This window comes from Papio anubis, chromosome 3 (genome assembly GCF_008728515.1).
Source record: "Papio anubis isolate 15944 chromosome 3, Panubis1.0, whole genome shotgun sequence".
Taxonomy (NCBI): domain Eukaryota; kingdom Metazoa; phylum Chordata; class Mammalia; order Primates; family Cercopithecidae; genus Papio; species Papio anubis.
In genome coordinates, this window is record NC_044978.1 from 108771089 (window position 1) to 108784281 (window position 13193).

Below are 13193 nucleotides of genomic sequence, written 5' to 3' on the forward strand. Positions count from 1 at the left end.
TTATATGTTTAGAGTTAGAAACTAATAATAATGGCTGGTTCAGAAGACTGAGATGGGGAGTTTTCACTTTAATATTGCTTTCCATTAGGTACTCAGCTTATACTGGTTTTATGATATATACTGATATTATGTTACATAAAGTGGTTTTACATCAGTAAAATAACATATTCATCACACATGCATGCTCAAAATCACATATTGGTGTTACACTACTTTTCAGTTCAACTTCATAACGTTTATCTAATTTTTAAGATGAATTTTTAGATAACTAAAGTATTTAATGGTCATTTATATTACTTTTCAAAAATGTATCAATTATGTATCTAAAGGGAATCCAGGAAAAGATACTTTAAAGTCATAGGATCTTGCTCTTCTGGTTCAAATTTCATTAAGAAAAAAATAAAATTTCTCTTTCAAAATTTTGCTTAATCATTAAACTTGGTTTCACACTCATTTCAGTGACTATGTTTTGAAAAATTGAAATAAATATTTTTTTTTCTGCTTTTCTACTTAATAATTACATACACTTTGGAGACTCAATCTCAAATTGAAACAAATAAGTTGACTCTTTAATTAGTTCTTTGTTGCTCTTGTTAGTCATAATCTTGAATTATTTGTCAGATCACGATGCATTTTTAAAGGCTCCATTGGAGGAAAAGCTCCTAGAGCACTTTTGTTTTTATTGTGTCATCATTTTACCAAATGCCTGTCATGTGCTATGAGATAATGCTTGTTTAATATAGAAGAATAATTATGCTCTTGTTTCTAATTATGCTAATACAATTTCCAAATATATTTTAGAAAGCTTATAGATTTGCACACATGTCACTGAGGTATACCAAAAAACAAATAAAATTGACGTATTTTTTGTAGTGCCATTTTTTATACCCCTGATAATCTTACTTTCTTTTCAAAACAGTCATGCGTCATTGGTTTTCAGTGTTGCTAATTAGAACTGGATACTGGAAAACAGTGTGATTAAGCACACCGGGCTTGACCCTTGGTCTTCTGAGGACAATTCAATGACTACCTGATGAAAACTATTTCAACCCAATAACTTTGCTAAATAGTAGAAGTAGGAAGAGAAGTGAAAATACACTTTTTAAAGGCAAAATGAAGGTTTCCCTATGTGGTGAAAGATGTATGTTAAGATTTAACCGTATCAGGCACCAATCTTTGTGCATGTGCATATTTTTATAGTTCTAGTGGATATAATATTTGTGTATGTAATCATGCCTATGTAAATATATATGAAAATGTATATATTTAGACATGTGATTATGTATGCCAGTTTCATCAATTTTATTTCTGAAATATATTATGAAAATAAAATATTGTATATAATATAGCTTTAAAGTTTGAAGAAAGTTAATAAAATAAAACAAGTATCATGACAGAGTATTAAAAGATAACATTAAAAGTCCATACATAAAAGCGTACTTTTTGCTCCTTCAGTTAATAATTTTTTTAGTTTTGGATTATTTACCCTAAAACAATTATTTTGTAGGGTTTTGAGGGCCCTTTTTTATATGTATCTGAATAGTGCTTTTACTTCTTTGATTTACCTATTTTCCAAATATTCTATTTTTGAGATTCAGATGTATTCATGCATGTTATTAGGAGTGATTACAATAGAAAAAAATATTCACTGATTATCAGACCTAACATTCCAGACCATATCATTTCATTTAAAATTTATATAATTGTGGTTAGACATTTAATTTTTTATTGTATGTCTGTCAGGTTTTTTTTTGTTGTTTTTTTGTTTTGTTTTTTTTAATTTCTGGGTTTTGTTTGTTGCTTTTACCAACAATTCTGCAGTAAAAAATTATATGCATCACCCTTGGTATCCACATTAAATATTCCGTTACATTAAACTCCTAGAAATACAATGACTGTCACAAGTGCAGATGTGCTTAGTTGTACTGGACAATGAAAATATTTTCTCAAAGTTATTCCATAAACTTAAAATTTCTGGAGGAGTGTCTACAATATTCATTGCCCCAGAAACTTTTCAGCACTTGATATTGTTAAGCACTTTTTCATTTTTTTTCAACACGATACAGGTAAATGTTTTCCAACTCTGATTTTAATTTTCATTTCCCAAGTATTATTGAAGTTTTTCACTTTTGCATCAATTCCATGGTATATTTATTTCCATTTAGTTAAATGAGTCCAAGATTTTTGTTTGTAATTTTCTATTAGATTGTTTACTCCTTCAAATAATTTGTATAGCCTCTTTACTATTTCTGTATTTAAATCTTTATTGATAATATATATTGTTAATACATTCCCAAACTTTTGACTTGTTATTTATCCTTTTTTATGATGTACTTAATAACAAATATCTTAATTTTAATGGAGTCTAAATTTTCAGACTTTTTCTGTGTCTAACTACTTTTTAATCTTAAAAAAAATGTATTTGAATAACTAGTAAAGCTTTTCCTCAATATTTTAAAGGTTTTCAAATTTTGTCTTCCAAATGTAACCTCAAAATTCATTAGTAATTTGTTTCTTAATGTTATAATCCAGGTTTTATATATTTTTTTTCACATGGATAACAAATGGATCCAGCACCATTTACTTAATACTCAATCATTTCCTGCTAATATGCAATGTCAGCTTTGTATATACAGGGTTGCCATATAAATGGTGATCTGATTGTTGTTTTTTATATATTACAATTAATGAATTGCCCATTCCAGTACCATTACTAATGGAATTTTACTGCTACAGCTTTATAAAGAACCATGACTTTAAGGAGGAGAAATAAACCCTTCTTCATTGTTCTGTAGGTTTAGCCTTTATATGTTTGACTGCTTACTCTTTTTCACTAATTTTAGAAATTATGCTATCAAGTTTCCTGTAAAAAGTATAGAAAATTGATTATCCTTATAAATTGAAGAAAACATTTTAATTAAATTTAATAATTTTTGTGATTCATATTTTTCTCTGAATTATCTTCAGATTGTTAGACCCTATATTGCTTTTCTTTTATATTTTGCTTGTTAGAAATTATATCTTAATTTTAAAAAGAAATGGTGATACAAAACATTGTAACTTTATTCTTTCTGAATGGATATTAATGATATGTTTCTCAATACTATTTTATTTTTATTTCACAAGGGTTTTTCTAAATTTTATAGAAATTATTCATATTTATTTTTGAGACAAAGTCTCACTTTGTCATTCAGGCTGGAGTGCAGTGGAATGATTTTGGCTCACTGTAGTTTTGACCTCCCTGGATTAGGTGATCCTCCCACCTCGACCTCCCAAGTAACTGGGACTGTAGGCACTCACTACCACCACATCTGGCTAATTTTTGTACTTTTGTGAAGGTGAGGTTTCATCATGTTTCCCAGATTGGTCTCAAACTCCTGAGCTCAAATGATCCACTCACTTCAACCTCCCAATATTCTGAGATTACATGCATGAGTCACTATGCATGCATGTAATTAAAAATGTGTCAATTTTTAATTGACAAATAATAATTATGTGTATATATATAATTATAAAAAGGATTAAAGGTAATTGTTGGTGAGGACTCAGTTTGGATATTTTCAATTGACAATTCTTTCAATTGAACAATCTTGATTTCAATTTGGTTGAAGTGATTGGCAAACACATCTGTTGAGTTATTATTTTTTAGATGCACTATATTTTAGTTCAGAATATTTCACTGATTGTTACAGTTGCAAACTCATAAAATGTTTGTCGTGTAAATTCTTTTACCTTTTTTGTAAAGAATTTATTTTACTAAATGAATCATTTATTTCAAAAAGACTTAAATATGTGGATATACTCTACAATATTTGGATTTCTACTAATTTCAATATTTAGATGAAACATGGTATGGTTTGGCTCTGTTTCCCAACACAAATCTCATGTTGAATTGTAACCCCCAATGTTGGAGGTAGAGTCAAATGGGAGGTGATTGGATGATGGGTACAGATTTTCCCCGGCTCTTCTCATAATAGTGAGTAAGTTCTCACAATATCTTGTTGTTTAAAAGTTTGTGGCATCTCTTCATCATGCTCTTCCTCCTTCTTTGGCCATGTAAGACATGCCTTCTTCACCTTCATCTTCTGCCATGGTTATAAGCTTCCTGAGGCCTCCTGAGGCCATGCTTCCTGTACAGCCTGCAGAACTGTGAGCCAATTAACCCTCTTTTCTTTATAAATTACCCAGTCTCAGGTAGTCCTTTATAGCAATGTGAGAATGAACTAATAGGAAAAATTGGTACCAGGAGTGGGGCATTGCTATGAAGATACTTGAAAATGTGGACGTAACTTTGGAACTGGTCAACAGGCAGAGGTTGGAAAATTGTGGATGACTCAGAAGAAGACAGGAAGATGAAGGAAAGTTTGGAACTTCCTAGAGACTTGTTGAATTGCTTTGACGAAAATGCTGATAGTAATAAAGACAATGAGGTCCAGTCTGAGGTGGTCTGCGATGGAGAAGAACTTATTGGGAACTGAAGCACAGGTCACTTTTGTTACTCATTAGCAAAGAGGTTGGAAGCCTAGAAATCTGTGGAACTTTGAACTTGAGAGAGATGATTTATGGTATCTGGTGGAAGAAATTTCTAAGCAACAAAGCATTCAAGATGTTATCTGACTGCTTCTAAAAGCATTTGCTCATATGCATGAGCAAAGAGATTATTTGAAACTGGAAGCTATATTTAAAAGGGAAAAGGAGCATGAAAGTTTGGAAAATTTGGAGTCTGGCTATGTGGTAGAAAAGAAAAACACATTTCCAGTGAAAGAATTCAAGCCAGCTACAGAAATTTGCACAGGACAAGTCAAACGTTAATAGCCAAGTCAATGGGGAAATTGTGTTGAAGTTATTTCAGAAACCTTTTTGGTAGACCCTCCTCTGATCACAGGCCTAGGAAAGAATGGTTTCATGGGCAGGGGGGCCAAGGCCTCTCTCCTGTGTGCAACCTTGGGACACTTCTCTCTGCATCCCAGCTTCTCCAGCTCCAGCTATAGCTACAAGGGCCCCAGGTACATCTCAGGCTGTTGCTGCAGAGGGTGCAAGACCCCATAAGCCTTGGCAGCTTCCACATTGTGTTAAGCATGTGGGTGTGCAGAGGACAACAGTTGAGACTTCAGAGCCTCTGCCTAGATTCCAGAGGATATATGGAAAGAACTGAATGTCCTGTTAGAAGTCTAATGCAGGGGTAGAGCCCTTATGGAGAAACTCTACTAAGGCAATGCAGAGGGGAAATGTGGGGTTGGAGCCCTCACACAGAGTCCCCACTGAGACACTGCCTGGAAGAGTTCTGAGAGGAAAGCCACTGTCCTCTGGACCCCAGAATAATAGATCCACCAACAATTTGCACCATGAGCCTAGAAAAGTCACAGTCACTAAACATCAGCCTCTGAAAGTAGCCATGGTGACTATATCCTGTACAGCCACAGAGGCAGGGCTACCCAAGGCCTTGGTAGCCCACCCTTTGCATCAGTGTTGCCTAGATATGAGACATAGAGTCAAAGGGTATTATTTTGAAGCTTTAAGATTTAATGACTGCCTTGTTGTGTTTCAGACTTGTGTGGTGCTTTCAACTCCTTTGTTTGGGCTGATTCCTCCCTTTTGGAAAGAGAGTATGTATTCAATGCCTGTACTCCCATTGTATGTCAGAAGTAACCAACTTGTCTTTGATGATACAGTCTCACGGGTGGAAAGGACCAGCCTTGTCTCAAATGAGACTTTTATTTGGGTCTTTTGAGTTAATATTGAAATGAATTAAGACTTTTCCGGACTGTTGAGAAGGGATGATTGCTATTTTGAAATGTGAGAAGGACATAGGATTTGGGAGGGTCCAGGGATGGAATAGTATGGTTTGACAATGTGTCCTCACCCAAATCTCATATTGAATTTTAATCTCCAATGTTTGAGGTAAAGCTAGGTGCAAGGGGATTGGATCATGGCAATCACCAAGAACAGCAAAGTGTTTCCCGTTACAGTTCTTGTAATAGTGAGTGAGTTCTCATGAGATCTGGTTGTTTACAAGAGTGTGGCACCTTTCCCCTCACCCTATTCCTCCTTCTCCAGTCATGTAAGATGTGCCTGCTTCCCATTTACCTTCTGTCATAATTGTAAGTTTTCTAAGGCTTCTCCAGCCATGCTTTCTGTACAGATTGTGAAACTTTGAGTAAATTAAACCTCTTTTCTCTGTAAATTAACTGGTCTCTGGTAGTTATTTACACTAATGTGAGAATGGACTATTACAACACATAAGTCTCTTCATATTTTATGTAATATTATTTTTCTCTACAAAATAAACCTTTATTGTGATAGTTTTGTACCATTTTCAGCTTCAGAATTTGGACTCTGAATACCCTCATGTTCGAAGTTGCCCCCGTAATTCATGGTTCCATGAGGAATTCTGCTAGATTCCCTTCCCACCAAAACTAGCCTTCTGCCTGGAAAAAGCTGAAGTATTCACATTCTTAGCCAAACTAAGAACCAGAAAAACATCCAAGACAAAGAAAATGAAAGTGATTACTTCAACTTTGAGAGTTTCTCCTCTCTTTGCAAATATATTCATTTGATTTCTCCTCATTTCTTCTATAAAAGTCTGATGTCTTTGAAGACAAGATACCTACATTGTAAATTACTTTTCTGATTATTCTAAGTGTAAGAGTTAGTCTGACACAAAATACACTATGCTACCCCAAAGAAGAAATCTCAAATATGATTTTTAAAAAATAAACTAAATAGACTTTGCAAACAGAGCAGCTGCTGCAGCAGGACACCCAGTACATCCTGCTCAATGAAATCGGCATGTCTAGCATGGAATGCCTTGAGGCCTTCTGCCTCCTGTCACCCACAGAGCACCTCCTCTATTCTCACCACTTTACCCATGCTGCCTGGTACAGAGGCCTAGATGTGCTGCCATAGACCTTCCTCAAGCCCCCCTTCACCTATCCTCTGCTTAGTCACCTCTTCTGCTCCCAGGACCCCAACCAACTATGCCAACATGCCCTGGCCGAGGGCCTTACCGAAGAGGAGTATCAGGAGAAGCTGGAATGGGTGATCCTAGGGCATGAGACTGCTCAGGGGCTTCTGGAAGACCTGCGGGGAGCTTATGTTCTCTTTGGAGTCAAGGCTTCAACACCTCGGGCTGGAGAAGGAGAGAATCACCACCTATTTCTCTGGGAATTGTACCATGGAAGATGCAAAACTGGCCTGAGACTTTCTAGACTCACAGAACCTCAGATCCTACAACACCTGGCTCTTCAAAGAGGTGGACAGAGAAGGGAAGCCCCACTACGAGGTGTGTCTGGCTTCTCAGCACAGAGCCTTCCCTGCACTCCGAGGTGACTTTCAGGCTCAAGAGCTACGAATTCTGGGGAAGTTCTTTCCAGGTGACCCCAGGGGACTATGTGCTCATCCCCCAGGAGGTGGTGGAGCAGCTGGAGAAAGCCAAAGCCTACGCAGCCAACAGCCACCAGGGGCAGATGCTGGCCCATTATAAATAGCGCTTCACCCAGGGCTCCATCAAGGCCCACAAGAGGGGGTTCTGCTTCTGGAACCAGCACAAAATCCCCATCGTGGAGAGTTACATCGAGTTCATCGAGAGCTACTGAGTTCATAGAGAGCTACCGTGACCCCTTTGGTTCCCGAGGAGAATTTGAATACTTTGTAGTCGTGGTGAACAAGGCCATGAATGCCAAGTTTGAGTGGCTGGTGGCAAGCGCAGAGCAGCTGCTGAAGGAGCTTTCCTGACCCCAAGTCTTTGAGAAGGACAAGTTCCTCACCTCCAATTTCACCTCCCTGGATGTCCTCACCTTTGCTGGCTCTGGCATCCCTGCCGGCATTAACATCCCCAACTACCATGACCTGAGGCAGATGGAAGGTTTTAAGAACGTATCGCTTGTGAACGTCCTGGCTATGGTCTACACCACGCAGCAGTCTAAGCTCACCCTCCTGGAAGAGGATGACGAGGACTTGTACATCCTCTGGAAGGGGCCCTCCTTTTATATGCAGTTGGGCCTGCATGAGTTGCTGGGCCATGACAGTGGCAAGCTCTTCGTGCAGGATGAAAAAGGAGCATTCAACTTTGACCAGCAGACATTGATCAACCCAGAGACTGGTGAGCAGATTCGGAGTTGGTATCTGAGCAGGGAGACCTGGGACAGCAAGTTCAGCACCATCGCCTCCAGCTACAAAGAGTGCTGAGCTAAGAACGTGGGTCTCTTCCTCTGTCTCCACCTGCAAATGCTGGAGATCTTTGGCTTCCGGGGGGCTGATGCCTAGGACGTGATCTATGTGAACTGGCTCCACATGGTTCGTTCCGGGTGGGCTACTCCCGCTGGGGTTCCACACACCTAAGGCCTCCAACTGGCAACAAGCCCATATGCAGGCCTGGTTTGTGATCCTGAGAGTCTTGCTGGAAGCTAGCGAGGTACTCATTACCATCACTCCTATCACAGGCTCCGATGGGCACCTGGATGCCAGGGTCCGCCTCCACCGCAGCAAGATCCAGTCTGTGGGCAAGCCTGCCTAAGAGCGCTTCCTGCAGAGACTTCAGGTGCTCAAGTCCACAGGGTTATGTGGCCGGAGGGTGGGCCCTGCACGAGGGGAATGCGGACCCCCAAGTGCTTCCTCACCCTCAGGCACAGGGTGCTGCTGCCTAAGGAATCTCGGAACTCATCGTTCATATCCAGAACCTAAAAGAACTCAATCAAATTTACAAGAAAAAACAAACAACTCCATCAAAAATTGGGCAAGGGATATGAACAGACACTTCTCAAAAGAAGACATTCATACAGCCAACAGACACATGAAAAAATACTCATCATCACTCGCCATCAGAGAAATGCAAATTAAAACCACAATGAGATACCATCTCACACCAGTTAGAATGGCAATCATTAAAAAAATCAGGAAACAACAGGTGCTGGAGAGGATATGGAGAAATAGGAATACTTTTACACTGTTGGTGGGACTGTAAACTAGTTCAACCATTGTGGAAAACAGTGGGGCGATTCCTCAAGGATCTAAAACTAGAAATACCATTTGACCCAGACATTCCATTACTGGGGATATATCCAAAGGATTATAAATGATGCTGCTATAAAGACACATGCACACGTATGTTTATTGTGGAACTATTCACAATAGCAAAGACTTAGAATCAACCCAAATGTCCATCAGTGACAGACTGGATTAAGAAAATGTGGCACATATACACCATGGAATACTATGCAGCCATAAAAAAGATGAGTTCATGTCCTTTGTAGGGGCATGGATGCAGCTGGAAACCATCATTCTCAGCAAACTGTCACAAGAACAGATAACCAAATACCACATGTTCTCACTCATAGGGGGGAATTGAACAATGAGATCACTTGGACACAGGAAGGGGATCTTCACACACTGGGTCCTATTGTGGGGAGTGAGGGGGAGGGATAGCATTAGGAGATATACGTAATGTAAATGATGAGTTAATTGAGTGCAGCACACCAACATGGCACATGTATACATAGGTAACAAACCTGCAGATTGTGCACATGTACCCTAGAACTTAAAGTATAATAAAAAAAAAAAAAAGAAGAAAGAAAGAAGCTCATCATTCAGCCTGACACTTGCCTTAAAGGCTGAGACATGCAGCTTCTGGAATATGAGGCCTCAGCTGCTGGCCACATCCTAACCTTCTCCGAGCGTTTTCCAGAGGATGGACCTGAGTTGGAGGAGGTCCTCACACAGCTGGGCACAACGGATGTCCAATTCTGGAAGAGCCCCATTGAGACCACATCTGGCCATGCTTGAGGAAGATGTGTGTGGCCTCTCCCCCAACTCCATCAAACCAAGGCTTAAGGTGACCCTCCATTTGCTGGTATATTTAGGGGCTAGGGGAGGGGGAGGAGCAGGAGTTTGGACCTTGGTACTACCTTAGCTGAGGGTGGTGACACTAACCCCTTCCATTTGTCAACACTTTCCAGCTTGCCAAGTGGTTCCCCTCTGTGATCTCATTTCATCTGCACTGCCATATGTGGAGTGAGCAAGACAGGGCTCACCAGCCTGCCTACCAGATGAGGAAATGGGAGTTCTGAGAAGTCACTGGTCTAGATCTTGCAGGTGGCTCGTGACAGCTAGGGTTCAAAATGTTCTCACCAAATCCAATGCTCCTCACGTATTAATTTTACAACCAGACAAATAAATATTAGAGACGACCATCAAATAAATAAATAAATAAGCTAAATAATTTTGACTGATTTATTCCATTTACATTCATGACATTTCTCATATATCAACATCATATATATGGATTGATTTCACTAATTTTATATTTTGTTTACCCATTCTATTATTAACAACTTTCTTGATATATTTGTACCCTATTCTTTGGATATTTTAAAAAAATATTTTATTTGGCAGAGCATGGTGGCTCGCGCCTGTAATCCCAGCAATTTGGGAGGCCGAGGCGGGTGGATCACTAGGTCAGGAGATTGAGATCATCCTGGCTAACATGGTGAAACCTCGTCTTTACTACTAAAAAAAAAAATTTAAAAATTAGCCAGACATGTTGGCAGGGGCCTGTAGTCTCAGCTGCTCAGGAGGCTGAGGCAGGAGAATGGCGTGAATCCGGGAGACAGAGCTTTCAGTGAGCTGAGATCGTGCCACTGCATTCCAGCCTGGGAGATGGAGCGAGACTCCGTCTCCAAAAAAAAAAAAAAAAGAATGAAAAAAAAAATTATTTTTCCTTAGTCCACATTACATCATATATAGATGTATTTTTCTATTTTTTGGTAGTTAATTCTAAACTTTTAGCACTTGTATTCAGTATGAAGTGTCCATTATCCGGTATATTTTTCTTCAGTTCTGAAACAATATAATAGACCTGCAGAAATTATCTAAATTTTCAAACATTTACTGTTTCCTTGGATCATTTTTTCTCAGATTTATTAGGTTATTTTTTCTCATTTCTTGAATAAATCCTTTAGTTTTCTGCAGGGGTACCCTGCTTGATCTAACCCTTTAGGTTTTATACTGGATATATTGTTTATATTAGAAACATTTTACCTTATTCTTCTTAAACGAATTATGTTGTGGTTGCAATTAAAATTAAGTTATTTAGGCTGGGAACAGTGGTGGACGCCTGTAATCCCTGCACTTTGGAAGGCCAAGGTGGGGGAATCACAAGGTCAGGAGTTCAACACCACCCTGGCCAATATGTGAAACCCTGTCTCTACTAAAAATACAAAAACTAGCCAGGCATGGTGATGGGCACCTGTAGTCCCAGATACTCAGGAGGCTGAGGCAGGAGAGTCTCTTGAACCTGGGAGACAGAATTTGCAGTGAGCTGAGATCACGCCACTGCACTCCAGCCTGAGCAACAGAGCAAGACTCTGTCTCAAAAAATAAATAAATAAATAATAAATAAATAAATAAGTTGTATGAAGATACCACTTTGCTGTTCCTGCTTCCATTATTTCTATTAAGCTATAAATTGACCATCTATTTTCATTTTTCTCAAAGTAATTTTTGCCTTTTTAATTTTTTTGAGACAGGGTCTCACTCTGTCACCCTGACTGGATTGCAGTGGCACGATCTTGGCTCACCACAACCTCTGCCTCCCAGGCTTAAGCAATTCTGCTGCCTCAGCCTTCTGAGTGGCTGGGATTATAAGCGTGTGCCACTACCACCTGGCTAACTTTTGTATTTTTAGTAGAGATGGGGTTTCACCATGTTGACCAGGCTGGTCTTGAACTCCTGACTTAAATGATCCACCCACCTCAGCCTCTGAAAGTGCTGGGATTACAGGCGTGAGCCAGTGTTCCCAGCCCCAATTTTTGTCTGTTCTTTCTCCTCTTTGTCCTTTTTTTCCTTTCAGGATGCTTTAAAGATATCCTGTTTACCTTTGGTTTTTGAAGTTGCTCTAAATATATCTCTAAATCTATCTGGCTGCAAATTTCATCTTATCATTCTTGGGAATCACTGAGTTAATAGAATATAATAATTGATTTTGTTCAATCATGTGTAAGACAACCATTTTCTCCTTCAAATATTCATCTTTACGGGTTAACTTTCTTTGGATATAATGACCATTTTTAATATATAATTATAGTTTAGGTTCATTTGAGCAAATTTTAGAATATAAGAAGTTCAACCATCTTTTTTTTTTTTTTTTTGAGACGGAGTTTCGCTGTTGTTGCTCAAGCTATAGTGCAATGGTGCAGTCTCGGCTCATTGCAACCTCCATCTCTTGGGTTCAAGCAATTCTCCTGCCTCAGCTTCCCAAGTAGCTGGGATTACACATGCACGCCACCATGCCCAGCTAATTATTTGTACTTTATAGTAGAAATGGGGTTTCACCATGTTAGCCAGACTGGTCTCAAACTCCTGATCTCAGGTGATCTGCCCACCTCAGCCTCTCAAAGTACTGGGATTAAAAGAATGAGCCACCATGCCTGGCCTCAACCATCACTTTTAACCACAATTCCAAAAATCGATTACTGCTAACATTTCAGTGTACACAATTGTCTATTTTATTTATGGCATTTTAGTACAAAAATATTTTAGGCTATATATAAAAATATATTTTAGGCTATATATTGACTAATATATTTGTAAATATATGTGATTTTACAATAAAACTGTAGTGATTCCATAGTATTATATGTAAAAATCTATTTAATCAAGTATCTTTTACATCCTTAAATCATTTCCAGCTCCCTGCGTTAATACTTTATTATTAAGATGTGATAATGATTACAAGAGGCAAAAAATTCTTGCCCTCGTAGAGCTTACAATCTATTTGGAGAAAACCAAAACTAAATAACATAAAATAGTAAATATTTAATATTTTGTAATATCATAAATGCTAGGGATAAAACTTGTAAGTGAGACAGTAGATACAGATTATCAAGGTTTGTTGTGTAAAGTATTAATTAGAGTATCCAGGAAAGGTTTTCGTGAGAAGATGTTTTCATGAGGACCTGAATCAGACACCACTCATGTGAATACCTGGAGGAAAACCATGCCAGAAAGAGAACCGCATGTATAAAATTCCAAAGTGCAGCATGCCATGGAGAAGAAGCTCGAGTGCTGGTATGATGTAGGAATGAGGAGAGCATTTGGGACTGGCATCAAATGACTGCAAAGGGTCACCTTATACTGAAATACAGAAGTCCTAGTAAGGATTTACCTTTTACTGTGAAGGAAATGACAAGTCTTTGGGT

General features: G+C 38.5%; 1 pseudogene; it reads left to right on the forward strand.

Annotated features, from left to right (window-relative positions):
- The first annotated feature begins 6348 nt into the window (after positions 1–6348).
- On the forward strand, positions 6349–8778 carry LOC101002452 (annotated as a pseudogene).
- The last annotated feature ends 4415 nt before the right edge of the window (positions 8779–13193 follow it).